The sequence below is a fragment of the Sardina pilchardus genome, chromosome 3, assembly GCF_963854185.1.
Source record: "Sardina pilchardus chromosome 3, fSarPil1.1, whole genome shotgun sequence".
Classification (NCBI taxonomy): domain Eukaryota; kingdom Metazoa; phylum Chordata; class Actinopteri; order Clupeiformes; family Clupeidae; genus Sardina; species Sardina pilchardus.
The window spans coordinates 4,672,779-4,685,278 of NC_084996.1; the positions used below are offsets into that span (position 1 = coordinate 4,672,779).

General features: G+C 38.4%; 1 protein-coding gene and 2 long non-coding RNA genes across 3 annotated transcripts in view; 1 reads left to right on the forward strand and 2 right to left on the reverse strand.

Moving 5' to 3' along the window:
* The window catches only part of asic1a (acid-sensing (proton-gated) ion channel 1a), a 40,719-nt gene that overhangs the window by 12,481 nt on the left and 15,738 nt on the right, over positions 1-12,500 (reverse strand). The window lies entirely within an intron of this gene.
* On the forward strand, positions 3,096-5,944 carry LOC134076029 (uncharacterized). Its single transcript, XR_009938521.1, has 6 exons — positions 3,096-3,223; positions 3,420-3,522; positions 4,938-5,049; positions 5,223-5,275; positions 5,646-5,682; positions 5,906-5,944. It is a non-coding gene; the product is annotated as an uncharacterized LOC134076029 (long non-coding RNA).
* Positions 6,850-7,775, reverse strand: LOC134076030 (uncharacterized). The gene is made up of 3 exons (XR_009938522.1): positions 7,694-7,775; positions 7,090-7,256; positions 6,850-6,982 (listed from the first exon to the last, which is right to left on the reverse strand). It is a non-coding gene; the product is annotated as an uncharacterized LOC134076030 (long non-coding RNA).

Below are 12,500 nucleotides of genomic sequence, written 5' to 3' on the forward strand. Positions count from 1 at the left end.
TTGTGCATAAAATTGACAATATGTCAGCAAAGATTTCAAACCGGTTAAAACGGAAAGCATTACGGATCCAGGATTATTGTTTGTAATAGGTCCAGGACAAACACACATTCACGTGCCTCTGATTAAGTATTAATCCAGGATTGTTGTTAGTAATCGGTCCAGGACAAACACACACTCACTTGCCTCTTATTAAGTATTAATCCAGGATTATTGTTCGTAACCAGTCCAGGACAAACACATACTCACTTTTCTCTTACTAGGCTATATTAATCCAGGATTATTGTTTGTAATCGTTCCAGGACAAACACACACTCACTTGCTTCTTATTAAGTATTAATCCAGGATTATTGTTCGTAACCAGTCCAGGACAAACACATACTCACTTTTATCTTACTAGGCTATATTAATCCAGGATTATTGTTTGTTATCGTTCCAGGACAAACACACACTCACTTGCCTCTTATTAAGTATTAATCCAGGATTATTGTTTGTAATAGGTCCAGGACAAACACACATTCACGTGCCTCTGATTAAGTATTAATCCAGGATTGTTGTTAGTAATCGGTCCAGGACAAACACACACTCACTTGCCTCTTATTAAGTATTAATCCAGGATTATTGTTCGTAACCAGTCCAGGACAAACACATACTCACTTTTCTCTTACTAGGCTATATTAATCCAGGATTATTGTTTGTAATCGTTCCAGGACAAACACACACTCACTTGCTTCTTATTAAGTATTAATCCAGGATTATTGTTCGTAACCAGTCCAGGACAAACACATACTCACTTTTCTCTAACTAGGCTATATTAATCCAGGATTATTGTTTGTAATTGTTCCAGGACAAACACACTCACTTGCCTCTTACTACATATTAATCCAGGATTATTGTTGGTAATTGTTTCAGGACAAACATTTTAATGTATTTTTTAAAGTTGTTTACTCCTCTTGTTAAGTAGTATGACTTATTTTTCCTGAAATTTAGCATTGTTGTTGTTAAGACAAATACAATTTGATTTAGTCCAATTTTATTGTATTTTTTTCCCCCCAGAGTTGCCCAGTATTAAAGATGGCAGGTGAGTGTGACCGGGAGAAACATTCTATTATGCAAATTTCACAACCTATTATGCAGTGCGCTTTTCTGATAATATCCACAAACATATCCATATATGTGTCAACTCTAAAATCTGTCTTTGAGGATTGTGAGATATCTGATGAGGTTCCAACTCATTTTATTTTGAATACTGGTGTCTTACTTGTGCCAATCTGAATTCAAACCTACATAGTGTTTTTGTTTTGATAGTGAAAGTTAAAACAAAATTATGTTTTATGTAATACAGACTACATTCTTTATTGGTTGCTAGATGCTATATCAAACTTCCAATCTGTGTGATACCTGTTTATCATGGCAGGATGAGGACTGAACATTTAGTTAACCCATATGCTTGTTCAACAGGCAATTTATGTCCTTTTTTATCTGATGTGTAAGGTATTGGGTGCACTTTATTGTCAGTATCATCAAGTTAATGTTACATTGCCTTTGGTAGTTTTAAATGCTCCAGGTCATTTCTATAATACTGTGTTTTTGTTTACACAGAACTCTCCATTTGGTCTCTCAAACACTGGTGAAGATCCTGGAAAGCTCCTCTCGAGCCAGGAATGCTTACTTTAGGAAGGTTTGTTATTATGCATTCTCATATTCATATTTTTAATTTCATAGAGGGTCAGATATTGTTAATTTAAGAACCTTTTATATTCATTCTGTCCTCTGCTAGATAAAAAATTTTAAGGAAAAGGTGATGGTTGAGGCCTTTCTTGAGAATGGTAACCACTGGAACCTTTTTGTAAGTAACTATGTAATATACTGTGTCACAACCACCGGGCTCAAGGTAGCCGTGACATTAAGGATGGGGACCACACTGTAGCTAAAGGTTTTAAATATTATATTTATTGAAACATTAAAAAGGGTAAAGTCAGTATATGATAAAGAAAAGTGTAATGCAAAGTGTCTAGGGGTGATCAAACAAAGAGTGTAAAAACGCGACGTCTAGGTGCAAGCTGGCAACGGGTTGCGGCTCTCCCCAGAGGAGCAGCCATCGAGCGCAGAGAGCAGGCCCAAGCGAAGGGCAGAGAGCAGAGCCAAGACCAGAGAGAACGCGTCCATTCATCCTTGTTATATAGCACCACCCATTACTCCAAACACCAATGGGGTCCTTGCTCTGCAAATCAGGGAAACAGATTCAAGGGGCAGAGCCCACACAGGCATTAGACCAGAGGGCGCAACCCCAGGACTGACCAGCAGGGTCTTAACAACTGTATATTAGTAATTTATTGATCCATACAATTCATGCCCAACTAATACGTTTTCTTTTGTATGCAGATATTACTGGGAGAAGAGTTATATATATATGAACTCCCTTGGGGAATCTAATGAGAGGGTGGCGACCATAGTTCAAAACTGGAGGTACAAAATATGGCTACCCGATTATCACTGTACTACTGCTCTGTGAGGACCAAACAGGGTTAGAGTGCACCAAACAACCCCACTCCTCACCTGTCAATGAAGCCCATTTTTGTATTCTAGCTATGCTGAATGTGAACTGTAACGTTTACGGTGAAATGTGGGGGTTGCGCTACGTGTTGCAGTGATACATTTAAAATCCATTGTTTTCATAGCAGTCTAGTTCCATTGCAATTACAGCTGCAAACGGGCCTTAAAAGTTAGGCCTGACACGGCCCAAGCCCGACAAAATTCGTCCTGAACCCAACAAGTACATTTTGACAGCTTTTTAAAGCCCAAACCCGCTTACAGCCCGGAATTATTCAAATATGCACAGACCCACAACTCCTCATTTTGTGTCAGGGGTATACATTTTAACATTACTCATTCATTTTTAACACCTTAACACTTTTACCATAACAAGTTAAAACAAAAAATGATGTTGGAGTTTTTCCTTGCCCCTATTGCTCATTGGTGCTCTTTGTTGTTAAGCGCTCTGAGACATGCCTTTTGTAAAATCCGCTAAACAAATAAACACTTAACACTTAAAAGAACTTGTGTTCGTGGCTGGCTCAACCAAAATGTATGATAAACGCCACACTCTATCTTCTGCTTCACCTCATCAGCATCCATCCATCTATCGTGCTGGTGGAAATGCATCACCTGACCGCTCATTTACCCCGAAAGGCATGGCTCAAGCCCGAGTCAGACCCGGGCCCAGGTAAAATTAAGCCTGAATCTGTTGGGCCCAGTCGGGTTCGGGCAAAGATTTCCAGCTCTAATTGCAATACAGTCCATGGGATAAAGGAAGTGGGGATCACATCTCATTGTTTGGGGGGCGATGTTCGCTGACCCCTGTTTGACCCACTGTCTAATAATGAGTAGTACTTTACTAATTTTGTTTCTATTCTATTCAGTTCATTTGCTGAAGGATGGGGATGTCATGGCCCCTGGACACCGGTATCCATAAAGCATCCCCTGCAGATAGATGGGAAGTCATGTGGCGTTCATTTTGTTATGGTATTCATTATTGCTTTTGCCCTCCATTGTATTGTTGCTACACTGTTAGTGTATCTACCTAGGTACAGTGGAATAATCGGTGTAACAATATGTTATATACCTGTAGCATGTTCTAGTGTTGTACTTACCGGTACATTTTATATTTTGTGTACCTACATAATGTTGTTACAGTGTAATATTACGTTTTTTTTTTTTTTTTTTAAATACCAGAACATCTTCACTATAATCTGTGTGTTACTAAGTTACTAGGCACTGCAAACTGAAGACATTGACTAGACTGGAACTAAGCAGGGGTTTTTTCCAAAGTGATGCTACTTCCCTTGAGCTTGCCACCCGCAAAGTTGCCCAACATCAATGTGTCCTGTGCATTGATTCATTCGTTCCAGCATTAGCATGCTTTGGGCCTCGGTCCAACCACCCTTCCTTGTATTGAAGAATTCAGCACTTTAGCAAAGTATTATAAAAACACCAGTACTTCATATTACAGTGTATCAACGGTATGTATGGTATGTACACAAAAATACATGAGTGGAACACCAGTACATGCTATAACATATTGTTACACCGGTTATACCACTGTACTTAATTGGGTAGATACACTGTAAAAGTATACCTAGTGTTACCGTCATTTTTAAACCTTTAAAGCTACAAGCTTATTACAAGCTTTTTCATCTACCTGAACATTCATCAAGCTTAAAGCAATAGTTTGGAATTTTGGACATAGGACCTCATTTCCAACTCAGTCTGGGTGATATAGGTCAGTGAAGACCATTTTCAGTGAATTTCTGCCCTTCCTATGAGTTGCAGCGTTCATCTCGTGCTAATCTGGTGCCAAGATAACGCAAGTCAACGGTAACATCCAGCCTGCCACTGAAAACACTCCACAGAACACCCGAAACAAATACATTTTAACGTCAGACTATCGATGCACATGCCTAGTGTTAATAGAACCATGTTAGAAATAAAACGAACCTTGCATCGCATTGCAATAGCCTACTTTGTTCCCTGTATGGCAGTGGCAGATTGATATTGAGAAACTAGTCCCTCAAAATGTAATAAATCATTGAGTTGCAAGGTTAGTTTTATTTCTAAAATTATTCTATCAACACGGACATGTATATCGATAGTCCGACGATTTAATTGACTTGTCTCGGGTGTGCGGTGGAGTGAGTAAGACTGTTGTTGATGTCAGAGTGATGTTACCGTAGAAATGTGTTAGCTCAAAACCAGCGTTAGCAAAGGGGGACGCTGCAACTGAAGGAAGGGGCTAAACGCAATAAAAACGGTCTCCACCGACCTATATCACCTCGGTAAAGTTGGAAATGAGGTCCTATGTCCAAAATTCCGAACTATTCCTTTAAGGTTGAAACTGCAACCTCTTATTAAGAGAAGTCTGACAATTTGTTATTCTGCAGTATGCCCAGGCCATATTGACAGGGGATGCTCTTCAGCAGAGCCGTGTTTTGGATTTTGGACCCATTATGCAATTAAGACAACAGATGTGCAAGGATCTCTTTAATGCAACAGGTATGCAACATACAACTATGCATAGTTGAAGCATCCAGTTTCTTAACCTAGTAATGCTGGTAATTTAAAACGAATCATTCTGCAAATAAGCAGATATTTACATTTTCAATTGAGTTTCCATTGCATTGAGCATTATTCTATGTAATTTGTACATTTATTCATTTCAATTGTAGACAGAACACAGACATGCAGTAACTGCCTGAACCCAGTGAGCACTGCAAACAAGGTAAAGTATACCATGTGATAATTTGTTAAAATGTTATTCCTAAATCCATATCTGTTTCAAAAGGCATATGAAACATATATGGACTTAAATGTAGAGTTTTCGGAATGGAGTGTGGTCAAAATATTCCTTTTATCAAATCCACACCCTAGTGTGTATCAGGTATTACAGTGTTAAAGAACGGTAAACAAAATGGTATGGTGTTAGTAGGAAGGTGCTGATAAAATTCTTATGGGGCTCTTCTGTTTCACTTCCTTTTTTTTTCTTCTTTTGTGTGTCCCATGCTGGAATGATTATCATCCAATCCTGATATCTGAAGTGAAAGTTAATTTCATCATCATTATTTTTTATTAACTATTATCTGCAATTTAAGGTTTGGGGATCACCAAAGAAATGGCAGAAAAAACAAAGTAAGTATTTTGATGTCATTGTATTTTCTAGAATTGCTCTACTCCGCCAGGAAAGTATATAATGCCAAAATATTAATGTCTAAATATTCGTCTCATATTTGCTGTGTCAGTACAGATTTTTTTGTACCATCTTGAGTGGCATGCCATTTTCCTAACATTCTTTTTAATATATATATATATATATATATATATATATATATATATTTAACTGTTTTCTCTATAGACAGACCCTCCACAAGATGAAGGAAAATGCCAACTCTACATATGTTAGAGACCCTATGCAACTTTCTGCAGGAGACGATCGCTCTTTGTTTACATCTGGAAGTCTTAGACGAAGAACCACGCTTGCAATTTATATATTTAAATATAGCCTATACGCTAAAGCTGTCGGGGAAGCTCTGCAGAGAAAATGCAAGCATAAAACGAGCGAAAACGAACAACGAAACCAGAGATGAAATCGCCAGTCCTGCATAGTTCCTCTTTAACTCATCATTTAGTTTAGAAACACACACATTTGGGGCACAAGCCTTGAGCTTTGTCATTGAGTTTTTCATTGAAAAGGTAAACAACTTGCTTTAGATTTTATCACTAAAATCTAATGATAGCTTAGCTTCTTTTACCCTGTTCTTGGGTAAAGTTTGCTTGTCAAAGAAATAAACATATATACAACAAAACTTCAAAAATCGGTACAGTCCAAGTGTTTGATTAGAATATGCTCATTCTAGTAGTCCTTGTTTTTTTAGTCTTCACTGAGCCTCTGGATCGCTTTCTCACGGGGTAATCAGGGTTTTTTGGGCTCTGTTGGTGTGTTGTGGCTTTGCAGATCGATCTGGTGTCTACCTTGCGTTTTCTAGATGGATATAATGGCATGATTTTCTTGCCGTTATCATTGATAATGGCGGGGTAGGGGTCCTTGCTTTCTTTGCCCCTGTCTGCCTCTAAAACATGAAAATGTAACCTATCAATCATTTCCTTTATTGGATCAGGAGTTTCTGTCCAGCTACTGATGATTTTTGCAACACTAATTTCTCAACAATAGTTACACATGGGTACCACTTGCTAAGGTTGGCAATGACACTGCACTGTGTGAAGAAATCGGTGCCAAACTGTCATTCACACATTCAGTTGTTGCTTCTGTCTGCAAAGAGGGGGGGTGGCTGAATTTGTTCTTCACACGCCCAGCATACTGTAACTCCCTCATTATGCTGAAGTAATCTTCTGCTTTTTCAAGGAGGACATGTATTAGGTCATCTACAGTATACGCAGATTCCTAACGCCTCCAAGAAACTGGTATTTGAGCCTGTAAAACACACAAATAATTATTAATGTGTGAAAACTAAAATATTAACAGATATGTGCAAGTAATAAAATAAGCAAGAGTGAGCAATTAAATAGTTTGTAGCTTACCGTTCAATGACATTGTTCGTATCAGTGTTCAAATGCTCAAAGCAACGTCCGTAATCGGACCACATGTGACCAATCTCTTCCCAGTGTCTTGTGAAGTACTGCCACTCAGCTGGGTGTTGTCTGAACATTTTGTTGAACTTCTTGGCTGTGGTCTCAAATTCTGCCTCCTTAAAAGTATCATAGAACACATTTTTTTGACCATCAGAAGTTGTTCTTTAAGGTTCAATAATAGCGTATGCACATTTGTGCGTCTGAAAGTGACCCAGGAGCACTGCTAGAGTGTCTTATACCGGCTCATTTTAAAAAGGGTAGAACGAAACTATTCATATTTGAACATTGTAATAATTGTTTTGAAAATGTGGCACTTGTTTGGACAAATGCTTTATAGCAACTGAAAAAAAAAACAATTTTACTTGTTGCAATCTATTGAACACTTTAGACAAATTTACACAGTTTGCATTAGTCAGTTTCTCTTACTGGCATAATGCTCACCTAAAACCTCCACCGTCTGCAGACATGGAAAGGTGCACAAAGACTTTGCAGACTAGGTCATTTGTGCAGACAATAGCCTAAATCAGTATCATAACAGATTTGAAATACTTACAGTTTTACAGGTCTTCAGTTTGAAAGTTGGAAGGTCCATGCACTCCAAACTCTGTTTTGGATAACCATCTTTGAACAGCCTGTGGATTAGTGAAAGAACAATGTAAGACTCACATTAAATCTTAGAGTGCAAAATGTAAATATTAAAGCTGTATAATAAACCTATGCATCTACCTGCAAGACGTGATACCAGCACAAAAGGATATAAGATTCAGGGAAAATGCTTGATAAAGCATTCATTTCAGCATAGTCTTTGTCAACCACGAATGCTCTAAAAAAGAAAAAGAACATACCTTTTCCTTACTTCCTACCAACAGATTTCTAGTTTTGTAATATTTGGCAGTTCTTTAAAGATAAACTCTCAAAGGTCCAAAACTAAGGTTTTAAGTGCCCAAACTTTTTGCAGTGCCATGTGTTCTTTATGGCACAAAAAATAACTATACATCCATGTTTATAGGAAATATTAACCATTAAATACATTTCCTACAGAGACTGCCTGTTCATCATTATAATTATACTTTTGCACAACATTGTATGTAGACACAACACTTATCATTCCTACATCTTGCACATCAAGGGAGAGCGCTGGATTCCCTGGATTTAGGATTGCAATTAGTTACAACTCACCTGGGAGGGTGCTGGAACTGTATCCTCAGTCGCTCAAGAACCTGCTCTAAGGTGGTCTGTTGTTCATTGCTCGTCCATGACCATCTCTTACAAGGAGTGTAAGCAAGGGGAAGTCATACTGGTTGACACAGTGGGTGGTGTCCACAAACACTATCTGCTTGCCGTACTGCACCAGGTTTGACTGATGTTCTGATGTTGTCAATGTCTCGTGGTGTGGCAAAGAATGTCCTATCACTAATGTCACTGTGTCCTTGAGTCTGTGCCCACTTGTGACTCTCAGACAGAACGATGTCTGGCTTTGCTCCAAGGGCAAGGAGTTGTTCGATCCTCGTCTTGAGTTCTGGGTGCATACAATTTGAGTGTCCATCATTTGGATCAGTGGTAACGTGGTTGTTGTGTTGGCCAAACACACGCTGGACTATAACTGTATGGCCTTGCCAATCATTATTGATTTTAAATGAAACATAGGCCCTACAGCCCACAGACCTGTAGCTTTTAGCCTTTGGTTAGCCAAATCAGTTATACTTAAAATAAACCTTCTCCTGGTCCTTCTTGGAGGTACAATTAAACGTGCTTTATTGTCCATCAAGGCTTTGCAGCTTTCTCGTGACAAAACTTTTCAAATCCTCCTGTCTTTGAATAACAAAAACATTGAGTTTTGCCTTCTTCGATCCACATTTCTGTTTTTCTTCATTAAGGACAGCCTTTTTGATAAGGTCTTCCATTCCTGAATGTAAAGAACACATATTTTAACATTGCAGTCAGTATTTAAGTTAGAGTTTAATTATAATTAGCCTAATAATTAAGTAATTTTCACTTTACATCTTCATTTCACATTAAAAGTTAATAAACACTCCTTAAACAGCCTGATTTTATTAATTCAAAGATCAAGGTGATTGTAAATGCTGGCTGTGAAAATCCTGGACTAATGACGAACAATAGTCCTGGATTAATATGTAGCCTAACAAAAGGTAAGTGAATGCTTTTGTCCTGGACCGATAACTAACAACAATCCTGGATTGATACTTTAAGGAATAGTTCGGAATTTTGGACATAGGACCTCATTTCCAACTTTCCCCTTTGCTAACGCTGGTTCTGAGCTACTGCATTTCAAGGGTAACATCAGTCTGACATCAACAACAGTCTTACTCACTCCACAGCACACCCGAGACAAGTCAATTAAAACGTCCGACTGTCGATATACATGTCCGTGTTGATAGAATAATTTTAGAAATAAAATTGACCTTGCAACTCAATTATTTTTTACATTTTGAGGGACTAGTTTCTCAATATCAATCCACCACTGCAATACAGGGAACAAAGTAGGCTATTGCAATGCAATGCAAGGTTAGTTTTATTTCTAACATGGTTCTATCAACACAGGCATGTGCATCGATAGTCTGACGTTATAAATTATTTGTTTCGGGTGTTCTGTGGAGTGTTTTCAGTGGCAGGCTGGATGTTACCGTTGACTTGCGTTATCTCGGCACCAGGTTAGCACGAGATGAACGCTGCAACTCAAGGAAGGGCAGAAATTCAATGAAAATGGTCTTCACCGACCTATATCACCCCGACTAAGTTGGAAATGAGGTCCTATGTCCAAAATTCCGAACTATTCCTTTAATAAGAGGCAAGTGACTGTGTGTTTGTCCTGGAACGATTACAAACAATAATCCTGGATTAATATAGCCTAGTAAGAGAAAAGTGTGTTTGTCCTGGACTGGTTACGAACAATAATCCTGGATTAATACTTAATAAGAAGCAAGTGAGTGTGTGTTTGTCCTGGAACGATTACAAACAATAATCCTGGATTAATATAGCCTAGTAAGAGAAAAGTGAGTATGTGTTTGTCCTGGACTGGTTACGAACAATAATCCTGGATTAATACTTAATAAGAGGCAAGTGAGTGTGTGCTTGTCCTGGACCGATTACTAACAACAATCCTGGATTAATACTTAATCAGAGGCACGTGAATGTGTGTTTGTCCTGGACCTATTACAAACAATAACCCTGGATTAATATAGCAAGAGAAAAGTGAGTAGCCTATGTGTTTGTCCTGGACTGTCTGGTTACGAACAATAATCCTGGATTAATATAGCCTAGTAAGAGAAAAGTGAGTATGTGTTTGTCCTGGACCGATTACTAACAACAATCCTGGATTAATACTTCATAAGAGGCAAGTGAGTGTGTGTTTGTCCTGGACCAATTACTAACAACAATCCTGGATTAATACTTAATCAGAGTCAGGCAAGTGAATGTGTGTTTGTCCTGGACCGATTACAAACAATAATCCTGGATTAATATAGCAAGAGAAAAGTGAGTAGCCTATGTGTTTGTCCTGGACTGGTTACGAACAATAATCCTGGATTAATATAGCCTAGTAAGAGAAAAGTGAGTATGTGTTTGTCCTGGACTGGTTACGAACAATAATCCTGGATTAATATAGCCTAGTAAGAGAAAAGTGAGTGTGTGTTTGTCCTGGACCGATTACTAACAACAATCCTGGATTAATACTTAATCAGAGGCAGGCAAGTGAATGTGTGTTTGTCCTGGACCGATTACAAACAATAATCCTGGATTAATATAGCAAGAGAAAAGTGAGTAGCCTATTTGTTTGTCCTGGACTGTCTGGTTACGAACAATAATCCTGGATTAATATAGCCTAGTAAGAGAAAAGTGAGTATGTGTTTGTCCTGGACCGATTACTAACAACAATCCTGGATTAATACGTCATAAGAGGCAAGTGAGTGTGTGTTTGTCCTGGACCGATTACTAACAACAATCCTGGATTAATACTTAATCAGAGGCAGGCAAGTGAATGTGTGTTTGTCCTGGACCTATTACAAACAATAATCCTGGATTAATATAGCAAGAGAAAAGTGAGTAGCCTATGTGTTTGTCCTGGACTGGTTACGAACAATAATCCTGGATTAATATAGCCTAGTAAGAGAAAAGTGAGTATGTGTTTGTCCTGGACCGATTACTAACAACAATCCTGGATTAATACTTAATCAGAGGCAGGCAAGTGAATGTGTGTTTGTCCTGGACCTATTACAAACAATAATCCTGGATTAATATAGCAAGAGAAAAGTGAGTAGCCTATGTGTTTGTCCTGGACTGGTTATGAACAATAATCCTGGATTAATATAGCCTAGTAAGAGAAAAGTGAGTATGTGTTTGTCCTGGACTGGTTACGAACAATAATCCTGGATTAATACTTAATAAGAGGCAAGTGAGTGTGTGCTTGTCCTGGACCGATTACTAACAACAATCCTGGATTAATACTTAATCAGAGTCAGGCAAGTGAATGTGTGTTTGTCCTGGACCGATTACAAACAATAATCCTGGATTAATATAGCAAGAGAAAAGTGAGTAGCCTATGTGTTTGTCCTGGACTGGTTACGAACAATAATCCTGGATCCGTAACGCTTTCCGTTTTAACCGGTTTGAAATCTTTGCTGACATATTGTCAATTTTATGCACAAATCATTACAGATAAAATAAAGAACGTAGGCTTTGCTGCACTGACCTAACGTCTTTGTGTTATTCTTGAACATACTGTAACGGGAAAGAGCCCCATACTCTTAGCCGTTTCATGCTAGCTAACAGTAACGTCCGTGTACTGACTGATCATATCGAACACACAATTTGCTTACCCCTAAAAATGTACATAGTACTAAAAGTGATTAAAATAGAGAAATTCGGTGGAGACCTAACGTCTTTGTGTTATTCTTGAACATACTGTAACGGGAAAGAGCTCCATACTCTTAGCCGTTTCATGCTAGCTAACAGTAACCTCCATGTAGCCTACTGACTGATCATATCGAACAACACACAATTTGCTTACTATATAAAAATGTATATACTAAAAGTGATTAAAATAGAGAAATTCGGTGGAGATGGCATATAGGATATACATTTTTTCGAGAAATAGTCTTACCTGTTTCTTTGAAAATGTCATTACACGGCAACAGTCAGGAACACTGCGGTAGCACCTCTCCGTTTTGCTAGTTCTGCTTCTTCTGAGCATTTCTGAGCGCGCTTTCCGTTTGAAATTGTCACGTCGCACTCTAAATGACATCATCAGTCACACATGACCGCTGATTGGTTGGAAATGACATTGACCCTGGACAAACAACTTGCACATGGATCCAGGACTCTTAATTACTTGGTGATATCAG